Here is a 14,813-nt window from a genome sequence, read left to right as displayed (position 1 = left end):
TACTTGCATTTTTGTAATTACATGTAAGGTAACTACAAGTTGTGTTCAGTTAGGACTGTAGTTGGAATAAGTCATAGTTAGTTATTGAATAAGTCTTGGTGGTTGAGAGAATCTCTCAAGATAGTTAGGATCCTCCCACCTTTTTCTCAAGACTCCTGTTCTATAAATACTTGAGGGGTCTATTGTAATCTGGATCTTTTAGAAAGCAAGCAAAAACTTTGCCAAATTTACAACAAAGAAGTCTTTGAGCTTTCATGTGTGAATTCAAGAATTGAAAGAAATAGAAGGAAATTTCTCAAGCTTTGAGTCTTTGTGCTACATTATTGAGTTTGTGTTCTATATTATCTTTCTTGCAAGTGTTTCTTCAAGAGCTTAATCAAATTTAATTTGCAGTCTTTGTGCTGCAAGTATTTGAGGGTAATATAAATTATAATAAATATTCTTTTGAGAGGAGCTGTAAGACTTTGTGTTTGCACTTATTCTTAAGAGAGTTTAGAAGAAAATTTTGTAAGAAATAGCTGTGAGTCTTTGAGCTCGTACTACTTCCTACTGTTTTATGTAGAAAAAAATAAGATATTTCAGTCTTTGAGTGGTTATAATTTGTTCTTGAGAGTGTTAGTATAGAAAAGGGTAGATAGGACTTCACATAATCAAAACTTTGAGCTTGATCTTGTTGTCTCGTCCCGAAGGAAGTGACGAAAGTCTTTGAGCTTTCAAGAAACTTCATTTCCTTTCTCTCATTTCATTTCAAAAAGTTGTTACTACTATTTTATGTTAAATTGCTATCACTTTTCTGTGAAGAGAAAAGGATATTGGCTTTCTTAAAAGAAGAAGAAAGACTGTTGTCCCATCCCATTTTATTTTTAAAGTTGTAGATAGATAGGGGGAGCCTTCCCTTAATTAGGAGAGTTTTACTCACACACTTAGGTTGAAACCATAATTTTGTATATTTCCCCAAGTGTACAAAATTTTTAACCAACAAACATCATCAAAATTAGAAGTGTTTGAACTGGAGATAGAATTACTTACATCGATGACCAAACTATTCCATCTTTCCAATAATAAGTTCAATATTAGAAGAGCCCTAACCTCATCATCAAAGGCTACTTTAATAAAACTTAACTAACTATTACACCCATTAAACTCATTTAAACGATCAACAACATCCCCACCTTCTGCAATTTTCATATTAAATAAATGTTTCATAAGAAATACGTTGTTGGAAGCTAAGGATTTTTCATGGACAAAAGAGAAGTTTCAGAAGACAAAATCCAAGAGGACAAGCATACAGTACCAGGTTTGATTACTATTTTTGTAGTAATTGTTTTAACTACATTGAATTTGGTCATAAGGTAGTATATTGTACAAAATTTCTTGTAAGAAGGAATAATTTTGTGAGAAGAAAAACATTTGTATCTTTGTTTGATTTCAATGTTGTCTATTATAAGTGTAACAATTTTGGACATATTGTGAAACATCGTAGAAGTGTTTATGTCAATCCTCCTGAGCCAAATATAAAGGAGAACAATTTGAAAAATCAAAAGGATAAAACTAAGAAAGTCTAAAAAAGGAACCAAAAGGAAAATAGGTCAAAAAGTTCAATGGTTGCACAAATCACACATCATGCATATAAGTAAAGTACTTGTAGATCAATGATAGTGGATATTTTAGTCACATGACTAGAGATAAAAGAAAATTCATGAGTTTGAAGAAGTTTGATGGTGGAGCAAAAACTCTCAGTAACAATTATGTTGCAAATATTTTTGAATTAAGGTACTTTTAAGTCTTGATGGTGGAAAAACTAAGACCAATGATGTTCTATGTGTAGAAGGTTTGAAAGATTATCTTCTAAGTGTAATACAAATGTGTGGAAAAGGTTACAGTATCTCATTCAATGCTAATGGGTATCAAATAAGAAAAATAAGTGCTAACGAGTTTGTTGTAGAAGAAAGAAAGACATACAGTAATGTGTATAATCTTAGTGAAGTCAATGGAAAAAAATGTTTTGCAATATAGAAAGAAGAAAGTTGGCTATGTCACAAAAAGTTGGATCATATCAATTTTGATCATACTCTGAAGATCAACTCAAGAGGAGCGGTAAGAGACATTCATAAGATTGCAAAGCTTTCATGTATTATATGCAAGCCATGTCACGAAGGAAAGTGAACAAGAGATAAGTTTCAAATAAAGGAGTATTTCACTACAAGACCTTTGGATTTGGTTCATACAAATCTATGCAAACCAATGAGGACATAGAGTCTACAAGACTATAGTTATTTTATGATGCTTATTGATGACTTTTATAATGTAATGGATTATTTTCTTAAAAGAGAAATCAAAGGCTTTTGATAAGCTAAAAATATTTAAAGATTTGGTAAAGAATGAGATAGGAAAGGCTATTAAATGTTTGATATTTGTAAGAGGTATATAGTTTACTTGTAATGATTTTAAATAATACTATATCTAGAGAAAACAGTCTACCCCAAGGACTCCTCAACAAAATGGAGTTGTGGAAAGAGAATATAACAATGCAAGAGACAATGAGAACAATGTTGGCTAAACCTAAGCTACTTGACTTATATTGGAGAGGAGTTGTCCATACAACAGTCTACACTATAAATAGAGAACATATTAGACAAAAAACACAAAGGCACCATATGAATTGTGGAAAGGAAGACTGACATTTGTCAAAAATTTCAAGATATTTGACAATAAGTGATATATAAATGGATAAAGACAACTTGGGTAAGATTGACTCAAGATATAATGAAGGTATATTTCTTAGTTACTCTAGATAACAACACCATATAAATGTTATAACAAAGGGTTGTAGAGGGTTGTTGAAAGTGATAATGTAAGTATTGATGAGACTTTGCACACTAATGAAGCTTAAAATGGAGATGATAGTGATGGATCATTCCACAACAGTGAAGAGTCCACTGAAAAATAAGTCTATAAATATAGTTGCAAAGACTCTAGCTAAGTATGTTCAAAAAAATTATTGCGAATATTAGATTCTTGGAGAGAAAGATAGTAAAGTTCAAACTATGATAAGGTTATAAAAAATAAAATGAGCAATCACAGTTTAGTTTACTATGAAAAACTAGACCAACAAATTTTGTAGAAGAAAGCAAAGATGAGAACTAGTTAGAAGAAATGGAATAAGAACTAAATCAGCTTGAGAAGAACAAGACTTGGGAACTTATTTTGAGACCTAAAGACAAGAATGTCATTGGCACAAAGTGGGTCTTCAAAAATAAATTGAATGAAGATCAAAAAGTGGTTAGAAACAAGGTCAGACTTGTATGCAAAGGCTTTGCTCAAGTAGAAGAATTTGATTTTGAGGAGACTTTTACTCTAGTAGCTAAATTAGTTGCAATCAAAATGATTTTAGCCTTATTTGCATTCAAGAACTTCAAATTATATCAGATTGATGTTGAGTCAACATTTTTGAAATAAGGGTTAGAAGAAGAGGTTTACATTGAGAAAATTAAAGGTTTTCAATTGTTAGAGAATCTAGATTTTATATGCATATTGAAGAAATCTCTTTATGGACTCAAGCAATCCCCTAAGGCATGAAATTCAAGATTGGACAAGTATATTCAATAATAAGGCTTCAAGAAAGTATGGATAGTAATATCTACATTAAAATTGAAGGTTATCATCAGTTAATTGTTGTTGTCTATGTAGATGATACTATTTTTGAAGGCAATAGTGATAAAATGTGCATGAAATTTACAGGTGAAATGCAATTTTTTTTTGAGATATCAATGCTTGGTAAGTTATTATTTTTTCTTGATTGAAAAATCTCTCAATCAGATAAAGACATATTCATCTCACAACCCAAGTATATGAAAGAAATTTTGAACAAGTTTAATATAGAATATTACAAATGGGTTAGCACACCAATGGTTATTGGGTGTAAATTGGGTAAAAATGATGAGTATTCTCTAGCAAATCAAAATTTGTATAGATCTATGATTGGAAGTTTATTATATGTGGTCGCTTCTAGATTGAATATTGTAATGTATGAAAATGGACCGAGTAGGACTAAGAGCAAGATCCACTTTCATACAAACTTTGGAATATGGAATCAACTAAAGGAGTGATTGTATTTGATTAGCTCTTGTAGAAGAGAGTCAAATGATACTTCTAGGGTTTCTATTCATTTTGCTGCTTTGGCAAGCAAATGATCTATGAAGTGTGGAACCCAAGGTAGGAGTGAGAGGGAGGGTGAATCAGTCTTAAACAAAATTAATGCAGCACATAAACAATTAATCAACACATAAACACCAAGATTTTCTACATGCAAAACCCAAACAAGGAAAAAAAATGGTGAGCACTTGCCCACAAAATATATTCATTATGTATATCATATTACAATGAATGAGCTCATTGCTCCAGACTTGCAAAAAAAGGCTAGCTACTCTTGGGGAAAGATACAAAAAGAGGACTTGCAAACCTAAAACTAACTACAAAAGGGTAAGATACAAAAATGATTCAAAAATAAGGATCTCTTGATCATGAAGTTATCCTCAAACTCTACATCAAGCAACCAAAATAAACACACACAACTCAAACCTCATCTATCAAAATTCTGTCTCATACCTCTACCATATTCTCAAACAAATCGCATATCATTTGAACACAACTCTTCTTCTTTGATCCGAATTTTACTAATTATCTTCACATCACATACTTCCTCTCATCCTCTTACTTTCTTCTGTCCATACAAATTAATCACATACATCCTTTATATACAAGATAGATCATCAAAGATTGAACCAAATCGGCCTGAAACACATTACACCTTCCAAACCAAAAATACACACACTGATCCACCCCAAGAGAAAGAAGAGACCAAAACACATCTTCCAAAGATCAATCCACCGATCCACAAACACCAGAATAAAAACTTCAATATCCCAACACACAACACTTCCATATAAACACTTAACAGTCAAAACAAACTCTCTAATGCAAATTACTCTTATCCTGTTTTCCACACACTATGACGAGACCCATAACATATCAAATAACCTTCCATAAATCATATCTAGGCCCAAAAATAGGTTTAACATAGAATATCACAACTTGCTATGAAATATACCACAACTTTTAGAGAACACAAATATATTTTTTGGACTACAAAACTAACTCATCCATAATGCCAAAAACATAACCAAAGAAGATAACAACATCAAACAACATCAACAACAGTTTCCAAACCCAAACACTTCCAGGAAAACCAATAGAATAACTGCAACATCAACACAACAATATATCTCTACACCAAAGACATTCAAAACCAACAACTATCCAGAACAAAAAGTTTGACATCAATGACAATCACAACAATATGTTCTTCTAACATGGAGATATGTTGAAGCAACACAAAACTATGACTAAAGTATTAAGTAAATGAGAACATAAAATGTTGAAATTGACCGATAAACCAATAGATATTATGCAAAAATCACATAAATGGATAGGAAATCTGATTGTGCACTTGTATCTACAATTTGAAGCTGAATCTGTGGGACCAAGATGCCTAGAATTCCTAGGTCTTTTGCCCTATAGATAGTTTTTGGAAATATACTTTCTGAGACTAAGATAGAGATTCCTATAAAATCTGCACTGAAACCTTGAGGACAGGGGCGACCCAAGCGCCCCGGTCCTGAAAAACCATGTCCAAATTTTAGTAATGGGTCTAATCAGTTTGTTAAATGTCTCATGATCTTCGTGTCTCTATCAATGACTTGTAGCTACACACAAGAGGAGAGAAAGGGCATTGTGGATAGGGGTTTGCCTAGGTCAAACCCCAAGTTTGGAATTAACCCTAATTGAAATAATAATTGAACCTGAGTTGAATTAGAAAGCTTTCTTTTTTAGGGCAAGGCTAGATCTAAATTTGAAATACTTGAATATAAGTGATTATACTTTCAATAGGTGATGCAATGCTCTTAGGATAAGTCATCCATGTTTTGATGAAACACCATGATAAATCACATTAAATCCATCATGGAATCATAATTGAAGCATAATATGAAGATGTATTGATGTAGTTTGATGCTCCTTGAATTAGATCCACTCTCGAGGAAGAAGAATTTCTCTTGAATTGGATGATAATGGTAGCATGAGATGAGATGATGAAAATGAATCGAGGATGCCTTAAATAGGGATTTCACAATTAAAATCATCTTAAGGGTGACTTAGATTTGGTGTATTTTTATATGGAGATAGATTTGAATAGGGTAGGACTACATGATTATCCTCCCAAAATTTGGGGAAAAAAGTGTGGGACCAGGATGTGTGGGGAAACCTAGTTTTGACAAATTTTCCCAACTATTAGGAATAAAAGATAGCGGGGTTCTAATGCTAATTATAGATCGGTGACTCAAAAAATGATGTATAGATATGAAAAATATGTTTTAGAAGTTTAAATTGGGGTAGGATAAGGATATAAGATAAAGGGTGCATCTAGATTTAAGAGCCCAAATAAGAGTTTGATGATGTAATAAAGTGGAATAAGACCCATAATATTGAATTAAATATTAATTAATTACAATAAAAGTTCCATAATGCATAAAAGGAATGAAAAATACTAAAATGAGTGCTAAGAGAATGCAAAATTGGACACACTAATAAAGGTGTGCAATTTACGACACTACATATATAATACAAAAAATAGGTATGGTGGCAAAGTTTTAAGCAACATCTACAGAAAATCATGTAAAGGTAGTAAAGAATATTCATATTTTTATAAGCTACATTGGGTTTTAGTATGTGGTATCCCAAGAACAATAATTTTAGTTTGAAAACATATACAAATGTAGATTGGGTTGGAAGTATTAATGATTGGAAGAGCACAAGTGGAAATAATTCTTTCTTAGTGATAGTCTTGTGTCATGTTTGAGAAAAAAATAACATTTACTATCCCTATCTATAATATAAGCAAAGTATGTTGTAGCAATTTCTTATTGCACTCAATTACTATGGATGAAGTAAATCATGAAGGAGATGAAAATTGAATTTGATGAGCTCATTCCTATTCTCGTGAAAACATAAGTGCTATAAACATATAAAATAATTTAGTGATGCATTCAAGGAAACATTTGAATATCTTAGATAGAAGTTAGGAGTGGTAACTCCCTTCTCTTGATTCAAGAGGAAGAAAAGTTTCATGAGGGAGTGTTCAATACATATCATAAGAAGGCTTGGTGATCTTGTGGTCAAGTGCATAATGTAACAATGTATTATTTGTATTAGATAGATGAGGAGGAAGTACAAAATAAGTATCGATGTGACCCTTTTCCATTGATGCCAAATGGGGAGAACAAAGCCAAAATGCAAGCATAGAGAAAAAAGTTTATTTTGAGAGATGTATCAAAGAAGCAAATATTCCACAATGGGGGAGTGTTTGATAGTGTTTGGAGTGATGTTCATAGGGGGAGCATTATGTTGTTTTCCATCACTGACAAAAGGCTAGATTGTTGAATAAAGTGTTTTTTTATAGATGTTAAAGATGTTGTTAATGTTGTCATTGATGTCAAGGTATCCAAGAGTTTTTTTGAAGCATTAATTACTTATGTCATGCCATAATTGAGCACTAGAGATCTAAGAAGGAAAGAGTCAATTTATGTTGGATAACTCTTACAAATTATTAATATTATCATCATGAAGTAGTATAAATTATTTGTGGAGATTTAAAAGTGTATGTGATATGTTTATGAGGTCTATTGCTTAGAGACAATATGTGCATCTAGTGGCAGTATCATGATGTTTGGTACCATATTATACTGCAGAATTCAAGGTTGATAAGGTTGTTAAAATTTCATGACAATCTGGGCATGTATGTCATTATTTAAATTCTTTGTCAAGTCTTAGGCTTTGGAAGGGTCATTAAAATTTTATATCGTCTTATAGCATTAGACTATCCAAGGTTGTCAAAATATTTGTTTTATTTTTGGGATATTGTCAAGTCCACCTATATTTTGTGGGAATTTTAACTTACTCTTTTTTGTTTCAAAATAAAATGTCTGGAACTTTCCCTAACCTGTGTATGAAGAGGAAAGTCTATTTTGAAACCCTACTTTTCTTTGTATTCCTTATGGAATCCAAGAATGAAAACTTGTAGTCACACAGCAAATGAAAAAGAGATAACTCTGAGCTGAAGAGCATAAATCTCATAAGAACAACAGTTAGAGGCATGTGGAGGCATCAAATACACCAAATGGGGAAGTCCCAAGAGTCTTTTAACAGAAATGAAGGAGTTTGATAGAGGTAGGACTCCAAGTGAATCATGAATCCATTACTTTTATGTGTGCTTTTAATCATGGTTGGATTCATGAGTCTTGAATGATTTTCACTATTTTTTCTAAATCTCTGAGCATGGTTTTAAGAGTTTTCAATTTTTATGTCTATGAATTCATTGAATATTGATGGAGTTCTGGGGTTTTCATGGAATGTTTTTTATTTGAATCAGATCTTGAGGACCTTGTTGTATTTTTTAAGTGGTCTGGTTATGAGTTCAAAAGATATATTCATAAGTCATAATGGGTTAGGGTCATTATAACTTGTATTAATCTTGTACACATCCCATAGACCATCAAATTTTTAGACAATCCTAAAATAGTCTTGTTGAAGTACTATACAGTCCATGTGAAAGGCTATACCCAGAATATAAATCTTATGACAGTCATTGCAGATGAGTGTGTTGCAACCTTGTACATTAAAGATGCATAAATGGAGGAATGTATAGTCATACACTATCAAAACAAACTTGATAGGAATAGAATGTATAAAAGGTTTGGTTGGTGACAACAAATGAAGGAAGACATTCCCATCAACAACCATGATTGGGTGTAGGATCATAGGGCATGGATAGTGATCCCTAAAGCTTTTGAATGTCATGATATACAATACAATGCTTTGAAAGATTTGTAGTAGTCTAATGAGTGCTAGCAGATTAAAACAGTAAGTATATTGTTTTTCTTGTTAACAACAAAGTGCATCAAGGACAAGTTAGCAAGGATTTAGTAGCCAAGTTAGTGAGTGTTAGCAACAAGGATCATGGTGATATGCTGGCTATCAAAGGTCCTCATACAACAATCATACACAATCCATGGAAAGATACATATATGGGAAAAAAGATGAAATTTGTTGTCAAGATAGTCATGTTGATAAAACCAATCCATGATAGCCTCCTATAGCAGCAAATAGAGATATCAGTGAACAGTCCATCCAAAAAGGTAGTGGTTGAAGAGAACACACACTATGGCAGTGATTTCACAAACAATTTCCAAAGGACAACCCCAAAAGAGTTAGCAACCCTTCTCAAATATTGTCATTGAATGTCTCAGTATTTTTATGGATTTGTCTCGAAGCAATAGGAGGTCATACGATAGTCATGAAGTAAAGAACCTATCAAATGCTTGGATACATCTTCATTAGCAGTCCACAATCACAAATATTGAAAAGGTAGTCATCTCAGTAGAAAGATTTAGTCATTGTCTTTTAACAGTCTCAAAATGAATGTGATAAAGAAAGATTAGATTTAGCTATTGAAGTTAGTGACATTTCATGGGCAGTTGATAAGAGTGTTGGAAAATGCACACTCCAATGAGAAATTGTAGGTGATTAAAGGTATTGTCATTGATGGAAACCTTGCAATCCTATGGCACCGATACCGATAGGCTCTACACCGGCAGATAGTTTTCTGGCAGTGGCAAAGATGATTACTGGCACCCCAGTCGACATGATTTTGTTTATTGCATTTTGTATTTAATTGTAATATCCTTTTATAAGTTGACAAGGAAAATTGTAATAAGACTCATATATAAGTATGAGATCTTGTAGATCATTTATGTAAGAGGAAGATGTGAACATGGTTAGATTATTGCAGAAGTAATATGTGAATATTAAGGCAGATTTTGGAGTAAGGTTTATGGTTATTGTATGAGATTAAACCGGTACTGAACCTGGCATAGAAGATGCTAAACTGAAGCAGTACATTATATTGGATTTGCATAATCCATTTTGTAAGTCAGTGAGACTTCCTTTGTAATTAAGCAGTGAGCTTTAGGCAGTTGGCCTTCTTGCATGTGCAGGCCCCTATTGTAAGTAATATTCATTTATTGGCCAGTGAGTGAATATTGTGGGTCACAAATCCCACCAAGGTTTTTCCCACACTGGGTTTCCTCGTTAAAAATATTGTGTTATGGTGTGATTTCTATGTTGTGCTTATTGTTCTTATTTACTGCATTAATTCTTGTTTACTGGCACACTGTTTTGGAATGCAATTTGTTAAATAAGATCAGAAAATCTGTTAACTGGTTAGATAATGATTCACCCCCCCTCTCAATATCTTTGGGAATCCTAAAAATTGGTATCAGAGCCTAGTCCTCTTTTTTCAAAAGCCTAACAACTTGAGGGAGATTCTGACACCGGTACAGATGGAAAACTTGAGAAAGCAATGAGAAACAACTCTTGCAGATTATGATGCAAAAAAGTTGAAGAATATCAAACTTGAAGATGATCTGAAGGCTGCATAGGAAATCATTCAAGGACTTCAAGGAAACCTCACTATTGATAGAAACAAAATAAGAGAACTTCATGAGAAGATATAGAATGATGATGATGAAAAAGAAACTCTTAATGATCTTTTAAGCAAGATGAAGCAAGAGAATATGACCTTGAGGAATGAGATGAAAGATATGACTATGAGATTTTGTAAAGACATTGAAGATAGAAAGAAGAATGAAGATGACTTGGCTAGGAGAATCAATGATGCTACAAATGAAAATCTAAGACTCAGTCATGAAAATGATATGTTGAAGACAAATCCGATTCACTTGTAACATGATAAAATTGAACTCATGAGACAGAAAGATTTTTTGGAAAATGAGTTGGCTACTGCAAATCAACATAAGGAGAAATTCAAGAAAAGTTTAGAAGAACTTTATGATATGCTGAAAAATTAGAAACCTAATGGAGACACTAATGGACTTGGCTTTGAAGTTGGTGAAAGCTCTGGTACTACAAACAATCATGATCATAGTAAACCGGTAAGACAACCTAATGCATACAAATTTAATGGGAAATACTTTAACTGTAACAAGTATGGTCATAGAGAAAATTAGTGTAGATCTAGAAACTATTAGTACACTAATGCACCCACCGGTCAATGTTCTAAATGCAACAAAATTGGTCATAATTCAAAAAATTGCAGAATGAATGTAAGATGTTATGTTTGTGGAAGATTTGGACACTTATCTAATCAATACAGAACACATATTGGCATAGGATATGGAAAAGCTATTCAGAAAAATAATGTGACTTGTTATGCTTGTAACAAGATTGGACATATTGCAAAATTTTGTAGAAATAAGGCATCATCGGCAAATAACAAAGGACCCGGTCTGAAAGGTAAAGAAAAGGTTGATGAGGCAAAGCAAGAATTTTCAAAACAATGGATTAGAAAGATAGATTAGAATGTTGATGAGGCTATTCCTTCACCAGTAGAATAGAGTATCACTCCACCGGCAGGAGATTCTTCATCTAACTGAAAAGAAATCCCTTGGGGGTATGGCAACAAATTGAAAACATGCTAGTATACCCTCGGTTGATGGTAAGAAGATGAAATGCTTCTTTATCGACAGATGAGTTAAGTTTTCACTTAACCGACATGTATTTATTATGGTAGTTGAAGGAAACTTGTCCAATGTCAACAAGTTGTATAACACTTTCACTAATGAAGAAAAGGAAAGCATAGAAAACAATGTCATTCTACACTTAGACATATATAAGAAATTTTTGATAGAAGTTGTAGATGATTTACCAAGTGACCTGTATAGAAGACTAGATGCAAAAAGATTAGCAATTGTGGAATTGGATAAGAAGATAAAGGTAGAAAAATTGCTTGTAGTTCACCTAGTGAAATCAGCAGAAGAAATTGATGAACTGATAAGTGAGGCAAACAGGGTAGTATTTCCATTAGACACCGACATGTAGCTTTAATGGCTGGTAGAATGAATGAAATATCTGAAGAGACAACGGATAAATGGGATATCTTCTTTATGGAGAAAGAAAAGCAAGAAGAAATTAAACGACCCAAAGCTCTCAGAGTCTATCAAAAGGATAAGGATAAAGGTAAAGGCAAGGTAGGTGGAACTCCAAGCATAAAAGTAACAGAAAATTTTCCCCCACCTCCTTCTGATACTCCATCGGTTGAGACTATTGATACACCATCGGTAACTGATAATATTGAGAGTATGGAGACTACACATGAAGACACCAATCCCGATTCAGAGGTGTTATATATAATGAATATTGACACACAAGAGGTTAACATTGTGGTTGATAAGGAAACCGCTGAGAAGAAAGGTGTGGCAATTGAGCCACCGACTTAGAATATTGCTGTAGAAACACATGTTGAGGATACAATTGGAAATGCTGAGATTGAGGCTGAAACACATGTTGAACAATCAGTTGAGCCCCCTGGAACTGAAATGGTGACAGATACCACTGGTACACACACTGAGAAACCTACTAAGTTAGAGCAACATGCTATTGATAACACAGTAAAATATGTTGAGATACCGGCAATGGACAGTTCAGAGGTACACACAAAGAAACCGGTGGCAAACATTGAGACTTCATCAGAGAAACTGATAGAAGAAAGCATAGAGAAACATACTGAGGTACATTCTGAGAAACTTGAAGAGAAAAAGGTTGAGACAGAGAGAGTGCCACTGGCAACAGCTGAGAAACCCAAACCTTTGCTAGTTGAGATATAGACACAAACTGACCTATCAGAGGTTAATGCAAGTAAAGAGGTTACTAACACTGACGAAATGCAGATTGTTAAGGTAGTTGGATAATCTTCTGGTTCTTCCATGACAGAATTCAGACCAACCAATGTAGCAGAGGTATTATTGGATTCCATCAAGAAAATCATAGATTGCAATGCACTTGCATATAAGGCTATTGATGACACAATTCCTTTATTGAAATTGATTGCACCCAAGTGTAATGTGGAAAATAAAGATTCTGTGAGTCAACTAGACACATTGTCTAAGTATATCACCGACAACCTATTGACAATTGATCAGATTAATGAGGAGACATTCAGTGAGAAAATGAACAAGGAAAAAGAAAAATTCTTTGATGAGACAATAAAGAAGTGCATGGAACACATTGACACCCTCCTACCGGCACTAAACAAAACATTAAAGGAATTTAAGGAGTTGTACAGAGACACATGTAAGACAAATATCTTGACAGTGGATATAGACAAGGAGATCAACAAAATACATACATAAATAAATGATATAGCTGACAATCTCATTGGTTCATTAGAACCCATATCAGTTATAGAGCTGGAGATAGCAGGTTTTGAGGAAAAACTTGAAAAATTGGGAAAGAAAAAGGAAAGAATACAATACAAGGCTAAGGAACTGAAATGTAGACTTGGTCCGAAACTCAACATCCTCATCTCTTTGAGAAGAGAGATATCAGAGGCACTTGTTCAAGGACTGAAGACACTGGAAGAGAAAATGTACACCCTCACCGGTACAATTCAAAGGACAAAAGCCGCATTAAAAGACAGTGAAAGGTTCACTAACAACTTAAATTTTGTACTGGCAGATCTATTTCAAATTGTAACCAACCAGTTACAGGGTTCTAGCTGAGAACTACACTCAGTTGACATTTTTGACAATCTTTGTCATTGATGCCAAAGGGGGAGTAGTAAGAATGAGAAAAATAATGGGCAAAAGAGATCATCTGCTCAGTGGGAGCACACAGTTTTGGCAAAATTTTTGGACAATATATTTTGGATATATTTTTGACTTTTTCTCATGGGTGTTGCCATCAATGCCAAAGGGGAAGATTGTTGGCAAATGCACACTCCAATGAGAAATTGTAGGTGATTGAAGGTATTGTCATTGATGGCAACCTTGCAATCCTATGGCACAGATATCGACAATGGCAAAGATGATTACCGACACCCCAGCCGACAATATTTTGTTTATTACATTTTGTATTTAATTGTAATATCTTTTTATAAGCCGACAAGGTGAATTGTAATAAGACTCATATATAAGTATGAGATCTTGTAGATCATTTATGTAAGACACAGATGCGAACATGGTTAGATTATTGCAGAAGTAATATGCAAATATTAAGGCAGATTTTGGAGTAAGGTTTATGGTTATTGTATGAGATTAAACCGGTACTGAATCTGGCATAGCAGATGCTGAACCAAAGTAGTACATTATATTGGATTTGCATAATCCATTTTGTAAATCAGTGAGACTTCCTTTTATAATTAAGCAGTGAGCTTTAGGCAGTTGGCCTTCCTGCATGTGCAGGCCCCTATTGTAAGTAATATTCATTTATTGGCCAGTGAGTGAATATTGTGGGTCACAAATCCCACCGAGGAATTTCCATCATTGGGTTTCCTCGTTAAAAATATTGTGTTATGGTGTGCTTTCTATGTTGTGCTTATTGCTCTTATTTACTGCATTATTTTTAATTTACCGACACACTATTTTGGAATGCAATTTGTTTAATAAGATCAAAAAATTTGTTAACCAGTTAGATACTGATTCACCCCCCCTCAGTATCTTTGGGAATCCTAACAAAGAGCAATCACATTCTGAGATCAATGAAGACACTGGGGCCAAAGAGAAAAATCACAAGTCTCATATATCAAAGAGCAGGTACATAGTCAAGAACCTTTATGATAGTCCTAGACAGTCACAAAGGGTTTCAAAATGAACAATGGTAGCTACTTACCAAAGTGAAGATGC

This window comes from Cryptomeria japonica, chromosome 5, assembly GCF_030272615.1.
Source record: "Cryptomeria japonica chromosome 5, Sugi_1.0, whole genome shotgun sequence".
Taxonomy (NCBI): Eukaryota; Viridiplantae; Streptophyta; class Pinopsida; order Cupressales; family Cupressaceae; genus Cryptomeria; species Cryptomeria japonica.
The sequence above is the reverse complement of the archived record's forward strand: the minus strand, read 5'-3'. Positions refer to the sequence as shown.